The sequence below is a fragment of the Molossus molossus genome, unplaced genomic scaffold (genome assembly GCF_014108415.1).
Source record: "Molossus molossus isolate mMolMol1 unplaced genomic scaffold, mMolMol1.p scaffold_m16_p_1, whole genome shotgun sequence".
Classification (NCBI taxonomy): Eukaryota; Metazoa; Chordata; class Mammalia; order Chiroptera; family Molossidae; genus Molossus; species Molossus molossus.
The window spans coordinates 223,055,702-223,081,742 of record NW_023425344.1 but is presented as its reverse complement, the minus strand read 5'-3'; the positions used below and the strand labels follow the sequence as shown (position 1 = coordinate 223,081,742).

The 26,041-nt window shown below is 45.2% G+C and overlaps 1 non-coding gene and 1 pseudogene across 1 annotated transcript; both read left to right on the top strand.

Annotated features, from left to right (window-relative positions):
- The first annotated feature begins 7,599 nt into the window (after nt 1-7,599).
- On the top strand, nt 7,600-7,706 carry LOC118621393. Its single transcript, XR_004957685.1, has one exon. It is a non-coding gene; the product is annotated as a U6 spliceosomal RNA (small nuclear RNA).
- A 17,273-nt stretch (nt 7,707-24,979) lies between these two features.
- Nucleotides 24,980-25,771, top strand: LOC118623521 (annotated as a pseudogene).
- The last annotated feature ends 270 nt before the right edge of the window (nt 25,772-26,041 follow it).

Genomic DNA, 26,041 nt, shown 5'->3' with positions numbered 1-26,041 from the left:
CATCAGGAATCCCAGGCTAACTTTCCCCAAGTCAAGAAAAGGGGCCCTGCCAAAAAAAAGTGTAACACTTGTGTATGTGTGTGGGAAGTGGCAGTACTATTCAGAGCACATAGCTATCAGGTAATTTTAAGGATTTACTAACACTGGAGACAGTAACAGGGAACTACATCTGTTTCTGCTTGAGAAAAATGCTTCAATAATATCCTGTTTCTGATTCCTGGCATGCAGCTCTCAGATGGCTATTTTCCTTTTTTGAGATGTAAGAGCCACGGAGAGAGAACACATCACAGGCAACACCAAAGTCTGTGAAACCCATTTAGTTTTCATTACAGTTGCATTTTCTGCTATTGCTATACCAGTATCTTCACAGGGACTCCACATCGTCGTCTGTCCCCCCGCCCCATCCTGACAATAGCACAGATGGCCTTTCATGGCTGAAGTGAACCAGGTTGGTGTCACTGCAAGGTCTACCAGCACAGTGGAGACTTCCACATTCAGGTAAGAACCACAGGATGAGAGAACAAACAGAGAAACCCTGCTGGTAAATCAAAGGACTAAAAGAGAAAGAAAAAGAACACCACATGAGCACAAGAAAAAGGAAACATCCACAGGTACCCGACAGGCTCTGCAGCTAAAACCTAAGCTTTGTAAAAGGTAACTCTTTCCCTATTACATTTACGTTTTCAGATAAAGGTTTTTACACAGACACACAAACTTACCCACCTAGGAACAAAGGCTGTTGCCTTGAATCCAACCTAGGGTGGGAGTGAACAGATCTTGTGATGCTCAAGGACAGTCACTCCAACGCTGTCCTGAAATTGCTTCACTGGTCTCAGACCCACAGCTGTTAGCAGTTTCAAATCGCAAAAGCCCCAGCCCCAATCTCAAATGGCATCTTTCACTCCCACCAATATGAAAATAGCCATCCCACATTACAGGTACTATTTCTCACTGCTCTAGTTTCCAAATTTCCTGCAATGTGGCCACCTAACTTAAGAATATTAATTTTAAAAAAAATTTTTTCTTTAATTTTTTTTTTTAATCCTCACCCGAGGACATTTTTTTTTTACACTCATCTTCAGATAGAGCGGGAGGGAGAGAGGGAGGAAGAGAGAGAGAGAAACATCGACATGACAGAGACACATCAAGTGGTTGCCACCCACACGACCCCAACCGGGGCCTGGGACAAACTGCAACCGAGGTACATGCCCTTAGCGGAAACCGAACCCGGGACTCTCTGGTCCGCGGGCCAACGCTCTAACCGCTGAGCAAAACCGGCCAGGGCAATTAAAAAAAAACTTTAAAAGCCATTTCATTAAGTGAAATTTCACTACAATGGGATATGTGGGTGGCCCCCAGACTGAAATCATCTTGAGCACAAGCTGGGGAAAGTCTCTATTATCACATATGCAGCTGTCCCGATCCTTACCCTTAACCCAACTGCTTTAACCCTCACCACTCAAGTATGCACCAGAGCAATATTTGCCTCCAAAGTTAAGGGGGGGGGGGGGCGCGCCACTGGGCTTCTTCCATTATTTGTTCCTTCTCATCTTTCTCCTAGCTAGAGATAGAATGCCCCCTAAACAAGACATCCCTCCTGTCCAGGCAAATAGGAGAGAGAAAATAAATACTGCCTATCAGCTTCAACTGGAGATCACATGTCAGTTCAGGAACTTAGTAAAATGCTTCATGCATGGCAATTACACAACCTGGCCCAATGGTTTTGCTGACATTCAGGTGTCCAAGTTGGCATTTCAGACCAGTAAGAGGGCATTATAGCTCTGCTGCTACCTCTCAGTGAACTCTCTTGGTAAATGGGGAACTAGAGGGAAAAGAAAAGCATATGTGCTGTCTGACCTTCCTTCTCTGTCTGCAAGCAGCTCTGCTAAAGACATTCTCCCCCAGTTCACTTGTTTGGGTAAGGAAATGAGTAAAACTATGTGACTCACTAATTTTTTTAAAGATACTGTAATTCTCTGAGTCCACAAACATACCAGTAGTTACCTGGTTGTCAAAAGACCTAAGGATATGAAAAAAGAGCACAAGAAAAGATTTAAAACATAAGGCAAGCTTTTTATCTGAGGGATGAAAAAGCATGGAAGAGTGAAAATGCATAGTAGCAATAAATCTGAAATAAGTTCTAACTTTTAAAAATCCAAGTGACTCAGGGTGGGGAGGCTGCCAGGCGGCCTGCCCGGCGCAGGGAGTGGAGGGGAGAAAAATAAAAATAAAAATAAAAAATAAATAAATAAAAATAAAAATCCAAGTGACTTACTACCTTTTGAAATTACATATGTATGTACAGAGGGGGAGGGTAGCTATAGGAATTGCTGTCCCAGCAACAGCAAAGCTGTCCCAGCAACAGCAAAGAAGGAGATGCACCATTACATAAGAGCATTCTTTCAATCATCACACAATGGAAACCTGCCAGGAAACGGGACAAAGTGTTGAGGTCTCTTCATCTGCCAGCCTGCGTCTGTAACATCTTATTCTACCTTTCTTCTCTTCTTTATGTCAGCCCAAATTCTGGGCTTTGAGAAGGCACACCTCAGCAAATAAGATGAACTCTGCCATTTGACAGTGAGTTTGCTCTCAAGGTTTAAACACTGCAAGGCAGAGGTTGGGGCAGGTCCTACTCTGAGCACCCAGGGACCTGTTCCAGTCTAGCTGCAGGTAAGGATTTATTTCACATGCCATTTCTACTACAGTATCCAAAAAGTCACCGTATGGACAGGAAGGCCTATCTATTAGGCCTCTAGTTAACTTGTTAGGCAAAAAAAGTTCCTTAAGCAGCAAATGGCTACCAATGAAAATTAACAACATAAACGAAAACAAAATTGACTTAAAGACTGTGAACTCCATGAGGGCATGGCTGGGTTCTGTCTTATTTATTCTAGTATCCCCAATACCTAACACAGTGCCTGACATACATTCTGTGTCACATAAATACCTGTGAGTACTGAATGGAAGAATGAACAAGGTAATGTTGTACAAACATACCAAAAATGTGTACTTTGGAGAAAGAGTTAAGGGTGCTCAAGATCTGAAAAATAACCTGAAGAAGCATTGCTTTGAAAATGTTCTACAATGACTCCAGTTTTACCAAAAGGTAAGCAAACTAGAAACTAACAGTAGAATCGAGTAGTTAGTGTGGGCTAACCACAAGCTATCTTTGTGACCGTGGACAAGTTATTTGTTTGGCTTTGGTCTCAACTGAAAAAAAAAAGGGGGGGGGGATAACAACACTATCTACCAAAAAGTTTGTTGTTTATTCAAGTGAGAACAAAGCTTGAAACACAGTAAGTGCTCAAGAACTTTTCCCCATTACTGCTATTATTGTTGCTTTATTAAATACTTCCTTACAAAGGGGAAGATAGACACCCCCTCCCAAACGCTGAAAATTCTCACTTCTGGTTGAATATTCATCTAGCTAAAAATGCAAACCCTGTAAATTCAGAACTCAATGCCAAGCACAAAGTCTCTACTAGCCTCCACTAGATGGTGACAAATTGGGTGTGGAATTCCCAAAACAGAAAGTACCTGTGTACATCATTCAAACATACATTTTAAATCAGAGGAATGAAGAGCAAGAAATGAATTAAACACTATGAAGGATGGAAAGACCCACGCCCCACCTCTGTAGATATAGAAAGGGTATAAATACCTACAGTTTAATTGCACCTCTGTACAAAGCACACACAAGCCCAATTACCAAGTGCAACAAAGCCCAGTAAGTCGCATGCCACCAAGAGAACATTCTGCGGAAACAACAGCATTAGGCCTCTTTGCCAAGACATGAACTTCCCTGGAACCAACCAAAGACCTGATTTTGACGCCTCTTTTCTCCTGGGTATTACGGTCCCCCAAACCACCTCCCGCTCCTCATCTCCTTACAAGTAACTTTTCCCACTTTCAGCAGCCCCACAGCCACAACCCTACCGGAGGGTCAGACCTACACTAATATTGGGAGTCTCTAAAAAGCAGAGTAAAAAAGAAAGTCTACATACATAAACAGGAAATGGTTTCGGTGAGTCTCAGCCGGAATAATAAGAGAAGTTTTTGAGGTTAAAGACCAGACGGGGAGCGGGGGCTGCAGAAAGCTCCGGGACTCACGCGCGCGCACACACACAAAACACACACACACGAAGGCCAAGGTTTGCTCAGGAAAAGGCACCGTCGCTAAGCAAACCCTGCCCCCGCGCGGGACCCGCAGCTTTAGTCAGCTGGCGGGGAAAATAATAATAGTAATAAAAGAAGAAGGGCCTCAGCCTACCTCCTTTCCAGCGATCCGCCAACTGTGGTCTCCACCCTGAACTCCCCGGCAGCGAGCGCGACCCCGAACGTCAGGCGAGGCCAGGGCGGCGTGCGCGGATCCGGCCACTAGTTCCCGGCCGCAAAACGGCCGTCCGGTCCTCCTCGCGGCCTCGGCACAGCCTCCCCGGCCGCCCTCCCGGCACTGGGCCCGGCCGGCCCACGCCGAGTGACAGCAAGACAGCGCAGAGCAGCTGACGCCGGGCGGCCGGCCGGGGCTCCCCAGCGTCCCTCCCGGACGGTGCGCGCCAACCCCGAGTTCCTGACAGCCGGCCGTGCGCGCCAGTGACACAATGCCGGACCCTGCTGCTCCCCGGCCACGGTGACAACTTACCCGGGGAACGGCGCGGCGACCTCCGGGAGGGGGGGCGCTCGCAGCTTCCGCGGCGCCGGGATCCGCTCCGCCGCTTGTGCGCGCCTGCAGCCCTCTCGGGTGTAGACGAGGCCCCGCGTGCCCCGCGCGCCCTTGTCTGGCTGCAGCTGGCCGGCGCTGCGGGAGGAGGCGAGAGGCAGGGCGCGAGGTTGTCGTCGGCTGAGGAGAATAGAACGCGGCGGCGGTAGCGGCAGCTCCCGCGTCACTGGCCCAGCTGTACCGCACGGGCGGGGGAGGCCCGGGAGGCAGGAGGGGAAGGGGAGGGGGAAGGGGAGGGGGAAGGGGAAGGAGAAGGGGAGGGAGAAGGGGAGGGAGAAGGGGCGGGGCCAGGCGCGCACGCAACAAGCGCCGGCGTCGCGCCGCTGCGACTGCCCCGCTAGGAGACTCCGGAGTTCGACGGCTGCCAGCACGCACGCGCCGCCGGCTGCGCCACACGCCCCAGGGAAGTGAGCCGGGGTGGGGGTGGAAAAGACTTAAAGGGACAGTCATTTCGACTGCGCTGGAGTGGTTTGGGCGGTGGTACAGGATCGGACTGGGTCGAGTTTGCAGTGCGTTTTCTAGCTCTTTTACTATTATTATTTCGATTTTTAAAATATTATTTGAATTATTGGATTACAATTATTTGCAAAGAATTGGTTTGCTCTGAGTTTCACAAGGCACTTTCTTGCTTGTTGCCTTAATAGCTTTTAAATCACTCGCCAGACCTATCGCTGAGGCAGGCCATGATTTCCCTATTAAACAGTGTGTCCCAAACTGTGGCGTGTAGTCTGACAAAGACAAAATTGCTCGGAGGGATGGAGTAGGTGTAAAAATGCAGATTTGGGGGTCCCACCTGCAACCCTTCCGATTCTGTAAAGCTAGGGTCAGATTCAGAAATCTTTTTTTTTTTTATCCTCACCCCAGGACATTTTTCCATTTTTTATTCAGATAGAGTGGGAGGGAGAGACAAGGGGGGAGAGAGAGAGAGAGAAACAAACACCGACATGAAAGGGACACATCGAGTGGCAGCATCCGGCACAACCCAACCAGGGCCAGGGACACACTGCCACGGAGGTACGTGCCCTTAGTGAAAACCGAACCCAGGTCTCTCTGGACCCCAGGCCGACGCTCTAACCGCGGAGCCAAACCGGCCAGGGCAGATTCAATAATCTATTTTAATGAGCATCCTGTAGCAGTTCCTCAGCACACTAAAAGCACTCGACAAATCTCAAGGTTGAAAAAACTGAAGGTGAGCGGGAACAGGCAGAGGCAGGACTAGAACCCACCACACTCCTAGCTTTATTTCCCATCCAGGGTGTTGCCGCCTGAGGCTATTTTCCAGCACTTTGCTATATAAGCAGTTTGTACACTGCTATCCTAGGAGATAAGTCCCCCACTGATGTGTTTACAGGGCTGGTGGCCCCTTGATGGTGATGATTGTGACTTTTTTTATCTTTGTGCCCCAGGGCCTTGTTCAGTGCTTGTCTCAGAGATGCTTTGTAAATGTTGAGGCCCTCCTACTTGAGAATCAGTGCCAGCATCTGCACTTGGACAGACTTCGTTCAGCCTTTGCTGCAGCTTATAGAGAAGTCAATCATCAGTTTGCCTAGGGATAAGGTATTTCAAGGAACTAGGACTTCCAGTGCTAATACTAGGACAGTCCTAGGCAAATCAGGATAAGTTGGTCACTTGTGTGGTATGTCAGAGAGCACAATATTCCTTCTCTCTCTCCCAGGTATCTTAACTAGTAGCTTGTGCCTGTATCACTTAGAGGGCAGGAAAGAGGAGCCTGGCTCCCTGAAAGTGAAGGAGAGAAAAGGTTCAGAATTAGTATATTGTATCTCTGTAGCTATCATTATTACTTATAACAATAGGAATGGCAGCATCTATTATTGAGGACTTATTGTTTGCCAAGGCATTGGGTAGGGACTTTTATACATGTAACCACTGTCAAATGAACTCAAAAAGAATCTGGAGGCTTTGGCTAGAAATAAATGATAAAGATTTATTAAAGGATCTCAGGGTTTGTAAACCTGAAACACAATTAGGCCACACCCAGAGTGTTCCAAAGAAGAAAGAAAAGTTAAGAGTTCTTATAATAAAAAGTGCATTCTTGCCCCAGCCGGTTTGGCTCAGCGGTTAGAGCGTCGGCCTGCGGTCCGGAGAGACCCGGGTTCGGTTCCCGCTAAGGGCACGTACTTCGGTTGCAGTTTGTCCCCGGCCCTGGTTGGTCGTGTGGGTGGCAGCCACTCGATGTGTCCCTTCACGTCGATGTTTCTCTCTCTCTCTCCCTTCCTCTCTCTCCCTCCCACTCTATCTGTACAAAAAATGGAAAAATATCCTCGGGTGAGGATAAAAAAAAGTGCATTCTTGAGAAGAATCAGGTCTACATTGTTAGACTCTGGATTGATCTAACATGGTAATCCTCTAGATGACCTGTGGTCTGAATACATGCACATTTTTTTACTTAGTTCTTCAGGTGGTAATCAGAGGGTTATTTGAAGGTTTGATATATATCCAGGCATTGATGCAGGACTAGAAAATTCAAAAGTTTAAGTTCCCAAGCTAGTTAAAACAAGAATAGAATTGTTTTCTTATGCTTCAACCTACCTGATTTTAGCATTTAGCAGCTGGACTATAGTGACTCCATTTTATTTCTTCATTCTATTATTCGCATCTAATTTTGACAGCAATCCTCCAAATTAAGTATCATTAACACTGGTTTACACATGAAGAAACAGGCTCACAGAGATTTTTATGACATCAAAAACTGTATAGCATGTATGTTGTTGCAAAACCAGAATTCATTCTTGTTTGTTCCAAAAGTGACACTTTTTTCAAACAAATGTGTGGCCCTTCCTACCCCCAATAAAAATAGCAAATAATGACCTAAATTGTCGTTACATATCTCTTGATCTTCTAAAAAGTGCATTCTTATGCTCTCTTCCGCAGCACACACACTAAAATTGGAACAATACAGAAAAGATTAGCATGGCCCCTGTGCAAGGATGACATACAAATTCATGAAGCATTCTGTAGTTTTTTTAAAAAGTGCTTTCTTGCACACCAGCTCATTTTATCTGCACAACATCCCCATAAAATGAAATGTATTATTGCCCTGGCTGGTTTGGCTCAGTGGTGGAGTGTTGGCCGGAGGACCAGTGAGTTGCAGGTTCGATTCTGGCCAAGAGAACGTACCTCGGTTGCGGTTTGTCCCTGGCCCTGGTTGGGGTTGTGCAGGAGGCAACCAGTTAATGTGTCCCCCTCACGTCATGTTTCTCTCTCTCCCCCTCTCTCTCCCTCCCACTGTCTGAAGATAAATAGAAAAACCGTATATATATCTCCTCGTGTGAGGATTAAAAAAGAAAAGTAATGTTATTATTACCCATTTTTACCTAATAGGAGGTTGAGACACCAAGCAGATGACTGGTTTTTCTGACCTCAAACAGAAGTTAGTGTGGAGTTTCCCTTGTTTTGATCCAAGATTCTTTGGGCAGCCCAGCCAGTGTGGCTCAGTGGATTGAATGTCGTCCCATGCACCAAGAGGCTGCTGGTTTGATTCCCAGTCAGGGCACATGCCCAGGTTGTGGGCTCGATCCCCAGTATTGGGGCATGCAAGAGGCAGCCTGTTGATGATTCTCTCTCATCGATGTTTATGTTTCTCTTTCTCCCTTCCTCTCTATCTAAAAAAAAATCAATAAAAATATATTTTTAAAAAAAGATTCCTTAGGCAGACTTCAAAGCCCCATGGAAGAAAACAAGTGAACATGCTTGACCCCAGGGAAGATGGAAGTATTCAAGCCATGTCACCTCAGAAAGTCAAGTCCAAGATAGGTGGACCCGTAGGGCTGGGCCAGCACAATCAAGAGGCAGTTCCCACGCCTTGGGAGGAAGATTCTGAGCTCAGGCTGTTGTCTGAATATGTGGGTCTGAGCCATCACCTGGGGCACCCCTCCTCTGACATGTCAGGAACCTATGAGAGCCAGGTGTGGTGGCCCAGTCTCTGTTGACTACTGGTCTGAGGAGGCTTTGCAGAGGTCAGAGATCAGAGGTCAGAGCAGCAACTACAATTCCCTGCACACCCCAATTCTGAGCCCAGCCCTGGAAAATGTGTACCTGAGGCAATATATACCTGACGATGCCCAGTCAGCAGGTGTGTGTAAGAGGGTGATTCGACCCCTCTTGCTTTTTCTAAAGTACTGACAAGTCTTTGACAGTGTCTTTATTTCTGACACAGACCAGGTAAGCTGAGTAAAAGTATAAGCCCTATTTTACACTCAAGGATAAGCTAAGGTAGCAAAGAAAGTGTCTACCTGCTATTTCTGCCTAACTGCTCAGATCCCTCCTCCAGTCTGATCACCTGCTTCTCCACCCTGCCCTTTGCCCAAGGAGGCAGCCAGCAGTTCACATACAACATGGTTGATTTTGACTGAAAGAAGCCAGACAAAAAAACAACAACACATACACTATGTGATTCCATGTATATAAAGTTCAAACACATAAGCAAAATTAATGTCAGGTGTTAGAAGTGGTAGAAAGGATGGCAGTTACCTTTAGGAGGAATTGTGAGGAGGGAATATGAGGAGACTTCCGGGTGCTGAGAATGTTCTGTTTCTTTATCTGAGTTCTGGTTACACAGGGGTGTGTTCACTTTGCAAAAGTTCATAGAGGTTATTTATGACTCACTTTTTTCAAGTATGTAGTTATTCAATAAAGAGTTTACTTTAAAAAACTGAAGTATGTAGTTATTCAATAAAGAGTTTACTTAAAAAAATTTAATCAATCCAATGCTTGCACCTAAAATCACCATAATTTGCTAACTCTAAGTGCAGATGAATATAGATGTGTGGTTTTACTGACTCAGATGCCTTGGGCAATGTTGCTGCCTATTGTGTGATTTTTCTGAAATGTTGAGCTCTTGGGAAAGTGCTGAGAAATAAAGCACACTCACTGTTCGGCAATTTACATGATAGTTGTATTTCTGATCATTATAAACAGGTTTTGTTCTCTACATAAACATCCAATGGGGCAAAAATCTGTGGAACACAAGATGGTACCTTGCTGTGTGTTGGGCTGTCCTGTCTGTTGCAGACCAACCAGTGCGCCTGCCCCCCACAACAACACTTTCTCTGAAAAGGCGATGATGGCAGTATCCACCTTGTAAGGCTGTTATAAAGATTACATGGCCCTGGCCATTTGGTTAGAGCATTGTTCCAATACAGCAAGGTTGTAGGTTTGATCCCCGGTCAGGACACATGCAAGAATCAACCAATGAATGCAAAAATAAGTAGAACAACAAATCTCTCTCTCTCTGTCCCCCTCTCCCTTCCTCTCTCTCTCTCTAAAATCAATCAATAAAAAATTTTTAAAAAGAGCCTGGCCAGCGTGGCTCAGTGGTTGAGCATCATCCCATGCACCAAGAGGTTGCTGGTTCAATTCCCAGTCAGGGCACATGCCCAGGTTGTGGGCCCAATCCCCAGTGGGGGGCATGCAGGAGGCGGCCAATAGATATTCTCTCTCATCGATGTTTCTATCACTCTCTCTCTCTCCCTTCCTTTCTCTCTAAAATCAATAAAAGGAAAAAAATTATTTTTAATAAAAAATAAAGAAAGATTAAATGAGTTCATTTCAGTTAAGTGCTTAGAACAGAGCCTGGCACACAATGAGCACAAAATGGATGCTTGATATTATTTTTATCACCTTTACACTTCACCCACTAAACGCCAATGGTACCTTCAATAAACAACCAAACACACCCCCACAAATATCTGAACAACCCTGATAGGGTGACACTGCCCATTACAAACCATGGCTTTAAACCCACTGGTTAACCAGAACTTAACAAGTAGCAGCATCATAAACTCATTCATTCACTCGCTGATTTATTCATTCACCTGGGATGTGCTGAAGATTGCTTTGTTCTAGGCCCCACTCTCAAGTTGCCACCAGGCTGAGTGGGGAGACAAAGATTCCACAAATAATGACAACACGACATGATAAGTGTTTACGCAGCCCAGCAGCAGCAATTGTCTATCTGAGGCCCTAGCCTCCTGCAGAGGGGTGTGGTCTGCCTTGTGGTTTGTTTGTTTTAATTTTTTATTTAGTTGCCAGTATTTGAAAATCAGAAGAGTTCACATTAAAACCCCAGACTTTCTGCTTCTCTTAAAAAATCTAAAGCTTTGTAAATACTGGGCCTGCATTTGTTTATAGGGTCAGGATCCCTGCATTTGCCAGAGTTCTCACCTGACCTTCATTTACTTTCCCTCTTAGGAAGACCCGGGAACTTGGGGCCACTGTCACAGATCTGTCTGCTGTTAGTTATGGGGCCTTGAGGGAAAACTGAAAGCTTCCAGGAGGAGCAGACAAGTGAGTCCTGAAGGCTCCGCCAGAGGCAGTTGAAGTGGGAAAGATCATTGTGAAAGAAACAGCCTGCTCAAAGGCTGTGCTCTGGAAACAGTGGCATGCTAGAGGACCAGTCCCTGGTATGTGGAGACACAGCGCGGAGTCCTCAGGCCCAGTACAACAGAGGGAGGCCTGGGACCAGCTGGGAGCCTGGCCAGAGCTTTGACATTCCCAGGTCTGAGATCAGCCTGCTGTCTTTTCTCTGCGTACTTGCTTGACAGAGGTACAAGTTCAAAAGCAGAGTGCCAGGACTGAAGTGCTGTCAGTTACTATTCACAGTGTTCTTGCACCTGGGCCTGCCTGTCACATGCTGGGGGGTGGGGGTAGGGGAGTGTTTGGCAGATGAGCAAGAAGCATGAGGAAAGTGGCAGGAACAACCTGGTCCTTGGGGGCCCTGTAGGGGTGACATGACTGAAGAGGCAGAGAAGGGCTCCCTCCCACATGTCTGAAATATATCATTAGAAATTCACATCGCCCTGGCCAGTTTGGCTCAGCAGTTGGAGCGTCAGCCTGCAGACAAGAGAGTCCCGGCTTGGGTTCCCACTAGGGGCACGTACCAAAAAAAAAAAGAAGAAGAAGAAATTCACATCTCCTGGCTCAGTGCTTCTCAAACATTTATGTACATACCAATCACCTGGGGATCTTGTTAAAATGCAGATTCTGATTTAGAGGGTCAGGGCTAGAGTCTGAGGGTCTGCATTTCAAACAGCCCACCAGCGATGCTGCTCTGCTAGCCCAAAACTACAACTGGAGACGCCAGATCAGAGTTTCTCCACTGCAGCACTATTGATATTTCGGACCAGATCATTTCTTGTTGTGGGGCTGTCCTGTACATTGTAGGATGTTTAGCAACATCCTTGGTCTCTACCCACTGGATGCCAGTAGCAGTCTCCTAGTTGTGACCACAAAGAATGTCTCCAAATATTGCCACATGTGTCCTGGGGGAGGGACAAAATTGCCTTCAGTTGAGAACCACTGCTCTGGAGTCTAGAGTAACTAAAAATATAAGAGTTTATATATCTGTGGGCTTTGCTAAAATCTAGAAAGCCTTCAAGGAAGTGGGGCAGAGAGGAGCACATAATGTGTGGGGCCTATTGCAAAATAAAAATCCCTTGTTCAAAGAGAAGGAAAAAAATTCAAGGTACTAGAATATAAAACTTTTGCCTTTAGAAATATGTATTACTTATAAAAGTTTAAAGGGGGTAATAGTGATATATGAGTAACAACATAAACTCCCAAGTTGTAAAAAAGTTATTTTTGGTGTCATATTTTATAAGTGTAATATATAATAATACTTCATTAATGTTAGATCTTGATTGATCATAATTTTCTGGCTTGCTTTTCTGCAAATTCATTTATTAGGTCATAAAAATTTATAATTTAAAAAAGTGTATAATTTTAGCAACTTTATTTTCAATCAGTATAATTGAGAATGGTGTTAGCTATACTTTGGCAAATGCAAGATTACAAATAATTTTCAATATTTTTTTTAAAATAGATTTTATTTATTTTTTTCCTTTATTGATTTTTAGAGAGAGAGGGAGAGAGAGATAGAAACATCGATGAGAGAGAACACTGATTGGCCACCTCCTGCATGCCCCCCACTGGGGATCGGGCCCACAATCTGGGCATGCGCCCTGACCAGAAATTGAACCTGTGACTTCTTGGTGCACAGGTTGAAGCTCAACCACTGAGTCACACCAGCTGTTTTAATAATTTTTAATAATTTTTAATTTTGAGGACTTTTCTGCTGATACAACTGTTACTAAAGCTGTTAAGAGTATTTTACGGGCCCTGGCCAGTTTGGCTCAGCAGTTGAGCATCAGCCTGTGGACCCGAGTCCTGGGTTCGGTTCCAGCTAGGGGCATATACCACACACACACACACAAAAAAAAAGAGTATTTTATGGGCTGTGATAACCAATACTGGAATACATTTCTGATCAATTTTTTCAAAATATACATTTTAGTATGCTTAGAGCTGATTATTCTCATGGAACAATATTTTAAGCAGAGTTAATTCTTCATACATATCAATTTCATGCAAAAGTCTGAATTTGATTTTAAATGTAAGTTTACACAACAGCCTTTTAATATTTTCCTCTGACATTCCCTTGTGGAGGTCATATAAGAAATTGAAAATGATTTCATCTTTTGAATATAATTTAAAATACCTATTTATGCATTCTTTCATTATATCTTTCATTACAACGGAAAAAAATAATTTTCAAATTGTCTTGCTTGTTAATTGGTTTATCCAAAGCTTCAAATGAATATAGCGTTCTTTTCCATTAAATGCAACCACCTTTATTTATTTATTTATTTATTTTAAATATGTTTTTATTGATTTTTTAGAGAGAGAGGAAGGGAGAGAGAGATAGCAACATCGATGTGAGAGCCTGGCTGGTGTGGCTCAGTGGTTAAGTATTGACCCATGCACCAAGAGGTTGCCAGTTTGATTCCCAGTTAGGACACATGCCCAGGTTGTGGGCCCTATCATGCAGGAGGCAGCCAATCAATGTTATCTCTCATTGATGTTTCTATCTCTCTCTCTCCCTATCCCTTCCCTCTCTCTAAAATCAATAAAGAAAAAACATGTAAAGAAAGATTGATGGCCCTGGCCAGTTTGGCTCAGCGGTTAGAGCGTCGGCCTGCGGTCCGGAGAGACCCGGGTTCGGTTCCCGCTAGGGCACGTACTTCGGTTGCAGTTTGTCCCCGGCCCTGGATGGTCGTGCGGGTGGCAGCCACTCGATGTGTCCCTTCACATCGATGTTTCTCACTCTCCCTTCCTCTCTCTCCCTCCCACTCTATCTGTACAAAAAAATGGAAAAATATCCTCGGGTGAGGATAAAAACAACAACAACAACAACAAAAAGAAACACTGATGTGAGAGAGAAACATTAATCAGCTGCCTCCTGCACACCCCCTACCTGGGTGCGAGCCTGAAACCCTGGAATTGAATCGGCACAGGACAATGCCTCACTAATTGAGCCACACCGGCCAGGGCTCGAAGCAGTTTCTAAAACGGAAGATTCTAAACACCTTGAAGAATTCTAATAATTCCCTAATATGCTCTTGCCATGTCTATTTACATGCTTTTATTTTGTAATAAATTACTGACAAAGTTTAGTGCTTGCAGGCCAGCAATTCCTGTCCAGGAGCTCAGGCCAAGAGTTATTTGTACAGACATTGCAAGGATGGGCTCCCGGGGCACAAGTGGTCCTCCCACCTGGGGCCCTAATGCTGCTTTTCTGTAGAGCTCTTCCACTCTCCTGTGGTTGCTGCTGCTGCTGCCACCACTGTCACTGCCACCACTCTGAACCCAGGTCTGGCCCAGACACTTTGGGATCCAGTAGAGCCCCAGATTGTCCCAGGCATGCGTGTACATGCAGGGCCACCAAGCCCCATTGCTCTGTGTTCCTGCCTCCTGCCCTGCCATGTGCTGTCACCAGATGTCTTATCTCATGCATGCTCCATTGATCCACTGGATTTCCCTTACAAAACACTTACCTATTTAAAAATTAAAATTATTAATAATTTCAAGATGATGACAGAACAAGAGCATTAAATGAAGGCAGGGTCCTTCTGAGCACCAGACCTTGTACAATTACACAGATGGCACACCCAGGAAGCCTGCTCTACACTGGGTAGTGATAGGCAGTGCATGAAATGGGCCTTAGTAAAGAATCTGTGGGCCTCTTAGAGGCAGCTGGAGGGCATATGGAAACGGGAGCCAGAAGACTCCATGGGCAAACATGGCATTGATTTAGAATCAACACCGAGGCATCCCCTGCACAGCTCCTTTGGGGGCAGGCTGCTCTGCATCCTGGTAGGAACAGGAATTCCTGGGAGAAAGCAGTTCCATTGGGGACTGCTGGGTCCCATAATTACTTAGGGAGTGAACCTCCAATTTCAATCACCTGCAGGGTCACCTCTAACTCCCTGCACTTTATTTGCTGCTCTCACACCAGTTCCTGTTCCTGACTTGACTCCAGCTTTTTCTCTCCTCTTCCTTCTCTGTCCTGCCCCCTCTACAAATTTGTCTTGGGGCAGACCCATGTCTTCCTTTGTGGTAAGAAATACTTCCAGAGAAAGATTAATTTCAGCGGAACTAGAAAGATGAAAGCCTTTTCCCAAAGACCAAGAATCAATGGGAAAAACATGACAAAGGGAAACTGTCCTCAAAATGCAAATACCTTTTGAAGCCTTCAGTGAAATCCAAACCTTCAGCCTCTCTCAACAGCTTTCAGGGTGTTGCCACAGCTTCTGAAGTAACTGCCCAAGAACAAGCTGGGGGCTTGGGCTGAGATGAACAATGATAGCAGAGAGAAATTCGCTCATTAATGGAACATCCCGTCCCCAGACACGCAATGGCAGGGATGACTCTGGGGCCGTGGCTTCTAATAAGTTATATGTGTACACAAGGGAGCATGGTCACATTCACAACAGTCCTGTGAGGCAGGAATCATCAGCCTGCTTTCACGATGGGAAATGGGGCCTCAGAAAAATCAAGTCGTTATCGCAATGTCACCCAGCCAATAAATGTCAGGATCCAAAGCCGGGTCGGCCTGAGTCCAATCCACTGTTCTTATCCACACTCAGCAAGCACATCTTCTCCTGGCCTCCCCTTTTTGCTCTCTTCTTCTTTGCTTTGATGGTGTTTCCCAGTGCTTCTAACTGGCAGTGGTGGAATTTCAGGCACCAAAAGGTTGCCAGTTCCATTCCTGGTCAGGGCACATGCCTGGGTTGCTGCTCAATCCCCAGTAGAGGGTGTGCAGGAGGCAGCCAATCAGTGTCTCACTCTCACATCAATGTTTCTCTCTCTCTCTAAAAAAATAATATATATATGCTCTGGCTCTATTTATCTATCTATATCTATATCTATATCTATATCTATATCTATATCTATATCTATATCTATCTATAAATAACACGCCTGTGGAGGGAGATGTCCTCCAGTTGGCTTACCTGTCTGGTTCCTCAAATCACCTCCTCCCAAAGGCGGGAAGGTCAGCTCTGTCTGAGCCGCTGGGCTTTGTGTGCAGAATCATGGTTTATGGATATGGCACCTACATCATTTCTACCATTTCTCAAAGCCTGACTCCTTTGCAAATTTCAGGAATTATGCTGTTCCCATTTTTATTTATATATATATATATATATATATATATATATATATATATATACACACACACACACACACATATTTGTTGTTGTTGTTGTTAATCCTCACCTAAGGATATTTTTCCATTGGTTTGGTTTATTTTTCCATTGGTTTGGTTTTTTTTTTTTTTAGATAGAGTGGAAGGGAGAGAGAGAGGAAAAAAAACATTGATGTGAGAGAGATACATTGATTGGTTACTTCCCACATGACCCCGACCTTAACTGAGGTACATGCCCTTGACCAGGAATCAAACCCAAGACCCTTTGGTCCATGGGCCAACATTCTAACAGCTGAGCCAAACTGGCTAGGACCATATATATATTCTTTTTCTTTTTTTAGAGCGAGAGAGAGAAACACTGATGTGAGAGTGAGACACTGATTGGCTGCCTCCTGCACACCCCCTTCCGGGGACTGAGCAGCAACCCAGGCATGTGCCCTGACCAGGAATGGAACTGGCAACCTTTTGGTGCACAGGTCAATGCCCAACCAACTGAGTCACATCATCCAGGGCGTGTTGTTCCTGTTTTTAAAATGCGGAGGCTGAGTGTAAGGCTGGGAGAGGGAAGAATACCCATTAAGTACTGTGTGAGTGAGGTGTCAGGGAGGTATCCACAAAGACACTTGTTCTGTGCCCTTTCTTTCCATCTGAAATGACTCACTGTGATTCCAGTCTCTTGGGCACTGAGCAGGCTCCCCCAGGGACTCCTGACAGCTGACCCTTCCTCGGCCTTTACATCAGTGCAGTGTCTACAGGTCTTTGTTCACCAGTTTTGTGAGCTACCCAAATCCCAGTCCACGCCTGCTGCCCACATAGCTCTCTGAATGCTGGCGAGTCACAGGCAACATCTGCTCCAGAGGCTGAATCTAGCATTTGGAAGGTTTCCCTTCCAAAATCGCTGGCCTGGCACCACTCCCAGCCCCAGTCAGCAAAGAGCTGCTGCGTTTATGTGGCTTTTCCAGCAAAGACTTTGTATGGTCTAGGGAGTGGCTTTGATCTCCATGGAACTGGGAAGGGCTGGGGATGGAGGAAGGAGGCGCAAAGATGAGAAGAAAGGAGGGCCTGCACACACTTGCTTAGGCTCCGGCCTTCCACCCAGCACTTGAGGGCTGTGTACAACCCCGGGGAACTGACAGATGTGACTAACACATTTAAAATTCAACTCTGATACCAACCCTTAGGCAGAAATAGGTGTCAGTTCTTGTGATATATTGTTGAATTTGGAGTTAAGAGGGGTGTCTATAAACGCACCTTTTCATCTGGTTATGGGAATTTGATATTCATATTAATAAAGACACCCTTTCCACAGTATTGCTCTCTGGGGTCCCCAGCTTTACAGGTTATCCAAAAGTATTGCTCTACAATATGCCTTGGAAGAGGACAAGGCTTTTGAGACAAGTGATGACATAGATGCTCAAAAACAACTAGTAATCTGACAGAGGTCACAGCAATTTTGCAGAGAAAACCTAGCATACTTAATTAGCAATCCAATGACTTGCAACAAACAATTTAACTAACTCAGGGGCCCAAGATCCCCACGGTCTCTCTGACCTCAGAGCCCTGCAGCAAGTCGTCCCGACCCCTCTACCTAGTTCTAGCCCCCAGGAGCTCTCCTGCTCTTTCCCAGTGGGTCCTCTGGACTTTCTAGAAGCACTAAGTGTTCACTTTGGGAAACCATCCTAGGATCTCTCAGGCTTCTCCTCACCATGTGGTCCCATAGTCTGCCTCAGCTTGACCTTCTAACCCTAGCCCTCTAGATATCTAGTCTACCCCCAGATTCCCTCAGAGCCAAGGCTCTCAACACTTTGCCACCCCCTCACACCCCAACACACACACATACTCTATTCATCCCAAGCCTTATAGATTGGCTCTCTCAGGACCTGTAGAGTTCAGGAATAGGACTGGGTGGAAGCCCATCACCACTGACTGGTCATTTCTGCACATTCTCCAGGGAGCCAAGGATCCTCCTGGGTTCTTATACCCTAGAGGCCTTATTTCTCTCTCCCTGAAACTGGCATCAATGGTTAGAAAACTGAGCACCAATGACTCCTGAGTGCTTATTTTCCATGGCAAGGGCTCAAGCTCTAATAGAAGCTGAGGGATTACCAGCTCATTCCTTCCTGTTGGGTATGTCCTTATTATCAGAACATCTCCGTGAATACCACATCTCTTTTCATATGCTGTTATGGGCTTTTACTAGGCCACTACTTGAGTTAGTATTACCTTTAACAGAGATGTGACTACTGTGGCTTAAACATACTCAAGATAGCTGCCATAGCTCCAGCCATCACATCCACATTCAGGCAGTATGAAGAAAATGGGGTGCCTCCCTGGAAGCCCCACCCAACCACTTCCAATTCCTCTTACTTGCTAGGAAATAGAATGTTTTAGCTGGCACATTTCTAGTCCCAAGAAAATCAATCAGGGTTCTGTTTTAAGCAAGATGATAAGAACAAGATATTGGGTAAGCAATTAGCAATCTCTGCCATACTACTTTTTATACCTTATATATTTTGTGTCACTTTAGACTAGATGTGTTTTGGAAGTCAGAATTAATTCCTTGGATTTTATAAAGGTGCTATGGAGCTAATATTGTATATTATATAACACCCCCATCGGGGTCTGGTACAGCACTATGTAGCCCACACATTCACTTTTCTGTAGTGAAATGTTCGAACTGTCTCATTAAGTGCAATAAATAAAACTATAAGTGACCTGACATTAATTCAGGTCAGATTTTGTCACCAAACTTAAGGGGGAAAAAATTCAGTTTTTAGAACGTCTGGGATTTCAGTTATGAATAAGGAAGTGTGACCCCATATCCTTCTTTTACGTAGGGAGAAAGCAAGGCTTTTCCTCTTTGGAGAAGTTAAGGGACTCCCTCAAGGTCAGTAGCTGTAACTGGTGGAGCCAACATTGGAATATGGGTTTTCTGACTCCAAAGCAAGTGCAAAGGAAAAGAGGCCCGTAGGAGTCCAACTTGCTACGACGCTGCCCGGAGCTGCACCGAAACAACACAGGAGAGCCTGCGTGGATAGAGGTCTGCTTCAGGGAGATGTTTAAGGCAAAGTTTTATAAATGCAGCTTTAAAAAAGCATGTGGATAAATTTAATTTGTAAAGAAACCACATATTATATATTCCCAACAGTCCAAATGAATAGTCATTTATTTCTTATATGGTCCAAAGAGCCTACTCTTTACCATTATTTACATAAAAGTATACTTTAAAAACTTTTTTTTCTTTATTTATTTTATTTTATTTTATTTTATTTTTTTCTATCCTCACCCGAGGGTATTTTTCCATTTTTTGTACAGATAGAGTGGGAGGGAGAGAGAGAGAGAAACATCAACGTGAAGGGACACATCGAGTGGCTGCCACCCGCACGACCAACCAGGGCCGGGGACAAACTGCAACCGAAGTACATGCCCTTAGCGGGAACCGAACCCGGGTCTCTCCGGACCGCAGGCCGACGCTCTAACCGCTGAGCCAAACTGGCCAGGGCTTCTTTATTGATTTTAGAGAGAGAGGAAGGAAGAGGGAGAGAGAGATAGAAACATCGATGAGAGAGACATCAACTGGCTGCCTCCTGCATGCCCCCCACATTGGGAATTTGGCCCACAACCTGGGCATGTACCCTCACTGGGAATCAAACCAGTGACCTCTTGGTGCATGGGTCTACGCTCAACCACTGAGCCACACCAGCTGGGCTAAAATTATACTTTTATATTACATGTACATGGTATAAAATTCACAATGTATCAAAGTGAAAAGTAAAACCAGTCCCCCACCAATTCTTCCCCAGACCAACTGAAGTGATGTTTTTGTGTATCTTTCCAGAGATAGCTCCTAATTTAGAAATTACCAAATGTAATCAGTGGTTGCCTCTAGATGATGGGATTAAAAGTGGTTTCTTTTCCTTCTTCTTTATACTTCTTTATACTTTAGAAAATGTCTGCACATATTCATTTTATCAGCAGGAGGAAAAAAAGAAATTTGATTTCTTAAAACTCCTTGCCGTAGAGCCTAGATTTTTCTGAAGACAGCCAGTATGCCTCCCTCAATCTTCTCTGCCTAGGAAAATGCTTTTTCTGACCTGTTCTGCTAGCCACCCTGGTGTGGCTGTCCTCTAGGGGCACAATCTAATTTGTCTATTGACATCTTAAAGTACAGTGTCCAGAGCACACACAAATCTCTAGAACAACTCAAGATTCTGTTCACTACCAGATCAACTGAAACTCCAGCTTCTCTCACCCAAGCTCAATTTAAGCAAGTCCATCATATCCTGTGTTAAGGTAGCTGCTGTTCTGAGTCCAAGTACGAGACTTTACATTTTTTCCAATGAAGTTCTTGGAACTCAGTCTAGAGTCATGGCTCACTTAAAACCCATGCAAGTCCAGCACTCTGTTTCTCAGCGGTGCCAAACCCACTCTGTCCAAGGGCCTTCCCCCAGATCTGCCACCATGGCTCCTTTCTGCACAGGTGTCACTTCCTCAGAACCACCTTCCCTGACCATTCAGTCTAAAATGACCCTCCGTTATTATCCCACTTTAGTTTTTATCGCACATCTGTAAAATTTTCCTTTTAATTTTTCTTCTTCACTAGGATGTAAGTTCCATGAGAGCAGGATCTTACCTGTCTTAGTTCAGACATTGCCTGGCACATGGAAGGAGCTCAATAAATTACCTGTTGAATGAATGAATGAATGAATGAATGAATGAATGAATGGAGTTTGTCCGTGCTGGTAAGAGCTTTAGATGGTTTTCCAAGCCCATCTCACCATTTATTAGCTGTGTGACCCTGAGCATTTTAACCCCTCTAAGTCTGTTTCCTCATCTGACAACTGGGGACAGAGGGATAATTTCCACTTCTTGGGGTCACCATGAGGATTAAATAAAAAGTAAGAAGTATGTGGCCAAGTAAAATGTGCCTGGCATATAAATGCTAGCTACAGTTGTTTTTATTCTCTTTCTGCCCACATTAATGTCATCTTTGATCACCCTGTCTGCATACAAGTTGTGGGCAAAACCCTTGAACAGCAAAGCATTTGGGACAGCAGTGCCACTCGCGATGACACCATCTGGTGACAGTCTGACCAGGAGCACGCTTCCCCATCCCACCCACGAAGCGTACAGGGTCTTGCTTTTCATTGCCAGCATTGCCCTGATCTGCCAACCTAGTTAAGAAAAGGAAATGAAAGCTGCCTGGCTCTGTTCTTGGTGAGCCTTCTTTTTCTTTTCTTTTGAGGCTCACAGACCATCTGTTGGCTGACCTCACCCAGGGCTGACGTCAAGTTCACCTTTTGCCCTGGACTGGGCTGGGCACCGTTGCCCAGCAACGGAACACCTGCATGCCCTCCTGGTCCTCTGGGCTACCCCAGGCCCTGACCTCTGCCAAAGCAGGAAGGACAGGCTCTGGGCGTTGCTGTTGGGTTGCTCTGGTGGAAAGAAGCTAATGGGTCCAGTGACTAGGGAGAGAAGAAAGATTGCCCAGTGGGGCAGAAGGTTATGCTCAGGATAGAGCCAGCAGCCATTTGTGATTCCCCAAAACCTGGCCAAGAAAGTCCTGAGAGTCTGTGTTTGGAATCTGTCCTTTCAAGACAATTCCCTGTATGCATCTTTGAGTATAAGGCAAGTGCTCCTTGAAAGGGACACATTTCTCAGCTGCCACCTTAGGAAGACTTCCTTGATGAGGAGATTCTAGTTCCTGCAGTCAGATGAGAAGAGGGCCAGTGGGGCTGGGCTAGGATGTTCGGGAGGTGACACACAGGTAGAACTCTGTGACAGGGAGCTATGGGTGGAGTGCCCACATGGTCACCCCACGAGTTGATGGGGAAAAAAGATGAGCTGCAGTGGAACGATGGAAGGGCTCCCTTCTCCCCGCGCTTTTGGTCTGCTAATTCCCCTTTTCCTTTATATCTTGGCTTCAAGGTCACTTCTTCAGAGACACCCTCTCATTCTGCAGACTAGGCTAGAGTCCCCTGTTATTCCATCTCATAGCCCACACTTTTCATTCATAGCCCTGCCCCTTGCTGCAATATGCACTTCGCTCTCCCTTCACCCCATCCACAAACACCACAGGCTCTGTGAAGCCTGTGGCCAAGTCTGTCCGCCACCGAGCCCCAGCACCTAGCCCCGTGCCTGCACTCAGAAGGCACTGAAGAATATGGAGTGATGGATAAATGAATAAGTGAATGAAAGAACAGATAAATAGAACTGGGAGGATACAGTGCAGGGGCCCTGCTGCCCTCTTCATTTTACCTTGACCAGTCTGGCCTGGGTTATCAGAGGGCATGGGTGTTCAGGGAGGCCAATATTCCATTTCCTGTGCCCAGCAGGGAAGGTCATTGTTCCAGCTGCATAATGAATAACAGCCATTCTTCCTCAGCGATGAAGTAATTTTCCTCAAATAGACATAAAACCCACAGGAAAGGAAACTAGCATCTATTGCACACCTACTATGTAAAGCAATTGGGTATCTTATTTAACTCTCACAACAGCTCTGCAAAGCAAACAATTTTTATTTTTACAGATAATAAAACTGAAGCTCAGAGATGTTTAGTAATGTCAGGTTCGTTAAAAGAAAAACAACAACACAACAGCTGAAATTTGGACATTTGTGTGTGGTTCCAAAGCCCACACTCCAAACTTTGGTGAAGGAGGGAGTCATGGCAAGCCACACTAGTCCTGAGTGCTGCTGGGAGTGTTCACGGCTGTTCATCAAAGACTGGAGGTATAAACGGGGAGAGTTCCACAGAAAAGGAGGAAAGAGGGGGATGAATGTGAATAGAGAAATGGGACCAAGTGTACTTCAACTTATATCTCAAACCTTTATTGAGTATCTATGTCAATACAGGGGCTGAGGACAAAAAAAGTCATAAAATATAGGTCCACTCCTCAAAGAGGTCACTATCTAATGGGGGAGTAGAAAAAGAAAATAAAAAATTAAAGTTCTGGCCCTGGCCAGTTTTGTTCAGTGGTTAGAGATTGGCCCGTGGACCAAAGGGTCTTGGGTTTAATTCCAGGTCAAGGGCACGTGCCTGGGTTGCCGGTTCGATCCCTGGCCCCAGTCAGGGTCATGCAGGAGGCAACTAATCGATGTGTCTCTCTCACATCAATGTTTCTCTCTCTCTCTCCCTCCCTTGCAACTCTATCTAAAAAAAAAAATTAATGAAAAATATCCTTGGGTGAGGATTTAAAAAAAATTACAGTTCTGTAAGACTAATATTATTATATCATGTATTCTATTTCTTTGTTGTTGTTAATCCTTACCCAAAGATATTTTTTCCATTGAATTTTAGAGAGAGTGGAAGGGAGGGAGAGAGAGAGGCAAGGAGGGAGGGAGAGAGGGAGGAAGGGAGAGAGGGAAGAAGAGAAAAAGAGAGAAAGAAAGAGACATAGATTGGTTGCCTCCTGCTCAAGCCCCAACTGGGGCCAGGGATTGAACCTGCAACTCAAGTACGAGTGCCTTGCCCAGGAATCGAACTCACAACCCTTCAGTGTGCGGGCCAACACTTTAACCACTGAACCACACTAGCCAGGCCCATTTATTCTATTTTTGTGTTTGAAGTTTTCTATAAATAAAATGTTTAAAAACATATATTGTAGCTCCATCCAAATGAAATGCTCAGGGTGTGGTGAAAGCACAGAGGACAGGTACCCAACCCCAACTTAAAGGCCAATCAGGGAAGGTTTCACTGAGGAGGTGACATCTGAGCTGAGTTTTGCTAGATGAGAAAGAGTTAATGAGGCAAAGTCATATGGAACAGGAATTGCCAGCAAATGGCACATGCAGAGAGAGAGAGATACAGAAGCATGAAACAGCATGGTCTGCTCACAGATTTGTAGGTACAAGTCAATTCCTGCCGCCAAAATGAGGAAGACATTTTCTTCAAGTTCCCTTGTGAAATTGTCCTTCAGGTGCATTGGGCATTCCTCTGGGTTTTAGGGATTTGGTTAGGTGTTTTCAGACATGGTTTCTGATTTAAGAGGATTAGTACCACAGACTAATATGCAGAAGAGGGGCGCCACCTACAGTGAGAATGTGAAGTGAGCATTGAGTTCCCTTCTCAAAATTACCATAGGTAAACAAAATAATCCTGCCTTCTACCCAGCTCTATCAAAGAACTGAGCATGGGGAAATCCTTTGATCTCCATGAACAAAGGGTAAAATAAGTAGAGGGCAATGTTTCCAAATGGAGCAGAGGAACTAAAACCCAGGTTAGAGATGTGATCTATAGGAAATCAATCAAAGAAAACTTGGATTTGCTCATTATTTCATTCAAATTTAATAATGATAATAATGACCAGCCATTTTTTTTTCACCCTCACTTGAAGATATTTTTCCATTTATATTCAGATAGAGTGGGAGGGAGAGAAAGAAACATCGATGTGAGAGTGACACATCAGTTGATTGCCTCCGCTCGGCCCTGGGACCCTTGACCGGAATCAAGCCGGAGACTCTCTGGTCCCTGGGCGGACACTCCAAATGCTGAGCCAAACTGTCCAGGGCTGGCCTGCCGTTTTTTGAGTGCTTACTATGCACCGCGTACATGGATACACTGTGCTATGTGCTGAACATATTTTACCTCATTTAATTCTCAGCAACAACCTTATAAGGGAGATATTACAATACTCATTTTATGTTGAACAGAGATGGCAGTTCAGAGGGGTTGAATAACTCTCCCAGGATCACACAACCAGGATTTGAACCCAGGTTTGTGGACTCAGAAACTCATGTTAGACACCTGATGGACATGGCCTTGAAAGAGGTCCAAAGAGGGAAACGAGCGGCGGGAGCTGCTGCGAGCCCCAGCTGGCCGTGTGTGGTCTCCGTGTGCCTGGCCAAGGCGTGGCAGCTGGTGCGGGAGCAGGGCATCACTCCGAGGGAGCGCCGACATCGCGGCTGAGTTCTTCTCATTTGGCATCAACAGCATTTTATATCAACATGGCATTTATCCAGCTGAAATCTTTACTCAGGTGTAGAAATATGGACTCACCCTGCTTGTAACCACGAATCCTGACCTCGTGAAATACCTAGACAATGTGGTGGAACAACCGAAAGATTGGCTGTACGAATGCTCGGTGCAGAAACTGGTGGTAGTCATCTCGAACACTGAAAGTGGGGAGGTCCTCAAGAGATGGCAATTTGACACTGAGTGTGACAAGATTGCCGAAGATGACAGTACACCCAGAGAAGAGTCTCAGAAAGCTATCCAAGATGAAATCCACTCGATGATCAGACAGATCACAGCTACCTTGACACTTCTGCCATGGCTGGAAGCTTCCTGTTCATTTGATCTGCTGATCTACACAAAGATTTGGTTGTACCTGAAAAGTGGGAAGAGTCAGGACCACAGTCCATTACCAGTTCTGAGCAAGTCCATCTGGGTTCCTTCACTAGTACAATCCACAAAGTAAACAGCATGGTGGCCTACCAGATCCCTGTCCATGACAGAGAGGAGCCGAGAGCAGTAGTGGATTCTCAGACATATTTCCTGAAACCACGTCAGCAGTATCCATGTCCTGTTTCACTGAGTAATTTTTAGATGGAGAACTGTACAGTATACTTTACTGAGCTGTGCACGGTGTTCCAGTTTTTGGTGTCTGTTTGGTTTTCCATAGAGTTGACGTCATTTTTTTACACACTGTTCAAAGGGAACCAGCAGACTACAAAAGCACTGTCAACCCCTTTGAAGGTGGTAACTGGAGATGGAAAACGTTTGCCATAAAGCTAAATGCCTTCCTAACCCAGACCTCTTGGTCAAGTAGCTTGACTCAGAGTATAGGTAAATGTGAAACAGCAGAAGAAGTCTGAA